The sequence below is a fragment of the Triticum dicoccoides genome, chromosome 3A, assembly GCF_002162155.2.
Source record: "Triticum dicoccoides isolate Atlit2015 ecotype Zavitan chromosome 3A, WEW_v2.0, whole genome shotgun sequence".
NCBI classification, from domain to species: Eukaryota; Viridiplantae; Streptophyta; class Magnoliopsida; order Poales; family Poaceae; genus Triticum; species Triticum dicoccoides.
Genome location: NC_041384.1, coordinates 755,483,356 through 755,488,282, shown reverse-complemented (window position 1 = coordinate 755,488,282; position 4,927 = coordinate 755,483,356). Strand labels below are relative to the sequence as shown.

The window sequence follows — 4,927 nt, the reverse complement described above, 5'->3', positions numbered from 1 at the left end:
CTTTCAAAAAAAAAAACAAAAACCCCAGGCACAAAAATGCTGACGCGTGGATGCCTATTGGTCCCGGTTGGTGCAACCAACCGGGACCAAAGGGTCTCCTGCCTGGGCTCTACGCACTGCCCACATGGAGGCCCATCAGTCCCGGTTCTGGATTGAACCGGGACTAAAGGGTCGGGGCATTAGTACCGACACTTTAGTCCCGGTTCAGGAACCGGGACTAAAGGCCTAGTCCCGGTTCAGGAACCGGGACTAAAGGCCGTTACGAACCGGGACTATAGGCCCTTTTTCTACCAGTGTATACTTTATTCCTTCACCTACTGGTATTTATCGTTGAGATGTTAAGATTATTTTTCTTGAATTGTCTGGATCAGAGGGGGAACTCCCCACCTGATTTCCTATTTGAAAATTGGCCCAAATCCATATAATTAAGCAGATTACAACAGTGGATGGAGGGCACGGCATAAACATGGCCAGCTTTCCATGTTAACTGCTCAATTCTTTTCTTCTACATGAAAAGACATAGTTCCATTGCTAAAAAAACCAGTTAGGAGTTAATTTGAATTATAAATATTTTTTGCTGAGCAAATGAATTATATATATATATTTTAGACAAAATTATAAATAATTAAACAAAGCATTGGGGGTGGCTCCACCTCTCCAGCCCATTGTTGTTGTGGCTCCCTCTACCAAACGCACAAGCCAATAAAGCCCATAGTTGTTGTGGATTCCTGTTTTTTTTTCCTTTTTACGTTACTTCTCTTTTATTTGTTTTTCACATTGTAATTCACGACCATCTATTCAAATGAGTAAAATTAACACATTAAATTTTATGGCCATGATTTAAACTTGCAAGCATTATTTCAAATTTATGAATATTTTTGAAATTAATGAAAAAAATGTATTCCTGAAAATTTTAGAAAATTCATGGTTTTAAATCTGTGAACATCTTTTGATTTAACAAACTTTACCAAACAAAAAATATAGCCACTTTTCTTATAAAACTAGCAATCGTGGATAGTAGATGGCAGGGGAACTAAGATGGAAAAAAAATGCTAAGCGAGCGAGTGGAGCTGGGAGCCGGGCTGAGCGAGCGGGATCTTAGTAGGTCGTCCCATGTGAAGGAGGAGGCGGCGGCGTCAAAGAGAGAAGGAGCTTGTGCAGAGACCCCGTGCTAGGTCTTCGCCCAATTGCGTCTCCGCTCGGTCCGCCCCTTTTTACCCCTTTCTTTTTTTTTCTCGCCAGCACAGTAAAAATGAAGAGGTGGGCAGCGCGAGGAGGCGCCATTGTGGCGACTGTTAATGGATTTAATTCTCTCCATCGATCAAAACATATACCAAATCCCAAAGTTGATTTGAATCACCATTAGCCATGCACATCAACATTCAACAACAGAACAAAGATGTGATTCTTCTTACAAGCTGACATCACGTATAATGATGATTTGAAGAAGAATTTCGGCGTTCCATTGAATCTGATGGCCGTAGCTTAAACATATTTTTTTTGGAACAATCATCTAAGGAAAGACAATCCTCATATTCATCTAAAATAAACTATTACAGATTAAGTTAACTCAGATATATAGAAGAACAAACTTATTTCCTTTTCGCAAAGATTTATGTATCTAAGATATTTCGGTTGGTTTGGGCGGAGGTGTCATGATTAATTGATACAATAAGATCCATGGATCATGAAAATCATGCCAAGGTAGGGAGGTAGGTACTAGGTAGGTCCAAACCCAACAATATACTGCTCCTTGCAAAGTACTACTTCTCTACAAACAACATAGGATGTTTTGAATGATACTATATTTCCTACAAATAACACATAATTTATTACGCCAATGTATGATCAAACTTTATTTCAAAGTGTGAAGGGCCTAATAAACATGGACGGTGGGAGTACAACAGTCTTTTGCTGTGCCAGTGTGTAGTTTAAGTGCACAGCTCCATCCATGGACCCATCAATCAATTGGCAGCACAAGATTTGCACGCAGTAGCTTCACATGGTTTCCTAAATTTTTTACTCCCTCCGTCCTACAATACATGGCTTCCATTTGTCAAAATATAGATGTATCTAGACATGTTTAAGTATATAGATACATTCATTTTTTGACAAATGAAAGTCAAGTATTTTGGAACAGAGGGAGTAGCTACCACCGGCCTAAGGCTACGCTATGTAGTACCTTGTTAGTAGTTAATTGTCAGTTAATCTGTATGCTTTGGACTCTCCTGGCTTGCAAGCGGTTGCCCAGACCTCAGAATGTACTTTTTCTTTCCTTTCTGCGTTTTGAATTTGGATTTTGACATCTGTATCTATATTTGAGCGATTATGATCCATAGTGGTACGTTCACGTTTCAACTAATTTTGGTGTTATTAGTCATCACAATAGTACAATCGTGACCGCATAGCGCAGTGGATTAGCGCGTCTGACTTCGGATCAGAAGGTCGTGGGTTCGACTCCCACTGTGGTCGTTGCTCTCTTATCTTTTTTCCTTTTTAATTTTTCTTTACCTTTATTTGCTCTTCTCACAATTACTCACAAACCTCTCTTCAAACAGACCCACACTGTCACACCACAGAGGCAAAATCACAAACTACTAATTATACGCCAAACCAACAGCAAAACTACCACACCACTGATGGATCTTGACAGCTCCAGCAATTGTTCGAACATCATTCCATTTGAACTCGAGGGAGGCTCAGCCAAATCGCTGGCTATCAGGTTCAGAAACTTCACATCACAGGCGATCGGAGCACTGTTCCAGCAACACAGAGCCAGCGATCCGACAAAACATTACTGCCTCTCCAGTACGTGCTACCAAGAAAATCACGAACCGCCTCCTCCTCCGGCGAGTGATGATCAGGGCCCTCAGCCGGCTCCTTCTCCGGCGCGTGGCGGCACTCCGCCTCCTTCTTCGCCTGCGCCGACGCGCCCGAGCAGCCAGCCTCCTCCTTCTCCGCCTCGTCAGCAAGTGCGGAAGAGACATGCCGCCGCTCCAGCTGCTCCGGCGCGTCGTAGTCCTTCTCCTCCACCTCGTAAGCAAGTAAAGAAGACAACACTCCGTCTGCTCGGTCGGCGTCTAGCAGTACAACCAGAGGCGGGAGGACATACAGATTCGGTCCTTCTCTAAAGACTCTAGAGAAGTTACCATACGAGAGGACCCCGGAGGAGAACGCGAAGATCGCGCGAACTGAAGTGGATGACTGGTTTCAAGGGTTGAAAGCAAAGAGACATCCACCTTCGGAGGAGAAGGTAGATACGGTGAAAGTGAAGCGCACTCTGGCTGCCCTGGCAAAACCACCCAAGTCTCCGCCAAAAGGCAACTATGAGCGCATTATTGCAAAGACATGGGCCTAAGCGGAGCGGTCGGGAAGTACAGTCAGTGATCAAAGGCTGAAAGAACGACGAGCAGCTAGGAAACAAATTGCCCAACTTGGCGACCAAGTGAAGCAATCATGCCCCCCCTCAAGGTGCCTAGCGACATCGTCGATCCGAGGATGGTGCCCGGTTATGACAATGTTGATGATTACCTGCCCGACGATGTACATTATGATCCCATGGAGGTGCAGATACACAGATACGAGTACGGGAAGCCTCTCGTCAAAGATGAAAAATCTTTAACAACGATGATGCGAAGATTACATGATTGGTACTTGAAAATCTGCAGAGAGTCTGGGGGGAGGAGTACTTTGTATGCGAGAGTTAAACCGGAGCATGACCTCGTTGGAATTGAACTGTTGCCTATTCCATTTGAGGAGTTCTATCAGTTTTTCAATCAATTGGCCCTCAATAAAACAACGATCACCTGCTACTGTCTGTAAGTACTACTACTTCTGTCATTAAGTCTCTCTATATAGCTCATCTCTTTCATTGCATGTATTTATAATTATCCTCACTATATTATGCAGAATGAAGATCGCCGAATTGAAGAAAAGACAAATCGGTGATATTGGGTTCGTTAACACATATCTCATAGATGCAACTGAGGTTGAACATCGTCCCGGAGATACCGAGGCCAACTTGCTACGATCATTAAAAAAAATGAAAACAAAGATATAATACTCTTTCCTTACAACTTCAAGTGAGTGTTACTGTATTGTGCATATTCGGTTTCCCTTATATATTAGTCCAGGTTATAGTAATGTAATTGATGAGTTATGCATGCGTGTGCAGTTTCCACTATATTCTCCTAGAGATTAGGCTTGAGCAGGGAGTAGTAACCGTCTTGGACTCTAAACGAAAAGATCCCTAGGAGTATGCGGACATGACTGAAATCCCCAAGAAGTAAGTTAAATCGATCATTATCCACCATATCAGCAACTTTGTTCATTTCCTGATATCAAGTAATTGTTTTCTTTGTCCGGCAGGGTTTGGAGAAAATTCACCAGAAAAGTTCCGGGACTGCCGAAGGAGCTGAAATTTAGACACCCGAAAGTAAGTACTATAGTAGCATGTTCCGCGCATCTCCTAGTGATTCAAGCGCTAGTTTCATCGGTGTCGGCTAGGCCGACAGGGATTTCTCCCGATCCCAACCTTCACCTGGGCGCTCCAGAGCACGCCACCAAACAGACCGCCACCCTGCGCCAACACGGTCTTGAAGCTTCCCACGCCGCCTCACCACGGCACCTTGAAGGGGGCTTGCACAACGAAGAAGAGGAGCCGGGACTAGGGACATCAACACCGTCGACACGTGGGAGGTCCCAACCTCCACCGTCAACGACGGTAACCGGCCAGACGCAACAACAGGAGCATGCCAGGCCCATGGGCCCACAACCCCAGTCAGCTCCTTAGATGCCCGCAAAGCTCCCACCATCGCGCTGCAGAAGTCGAACGCACGCCGTCAGAGCTGCCATCCCCAGCGCGATCTTCTCCTCCTCCTCCTCGCCACGCCGAAGACGTCGGAGTCGCGCCAGTGGCCGGCCCGCT

At 44.9% G+C, this 4,927-nt stretch overlaps 1 non-coding gene across 1 annotated transcript; it reads left to right on the top strand.

Moving 5' to 3' along the window:
• The first annotated feature begins 2,398 nt into the window (after window positions 1-2,398).
• TRNAR-UCG lies at window positions 2,399-2,472 on the top strand. Its single transcript has one exon. It is a non-coding gene; the product is annotated as a tRNA-Arg (tRNA).
• The last annotated feature ends 2,455 nt before the right edge of the window (window positions 2,473-4,927 follow it).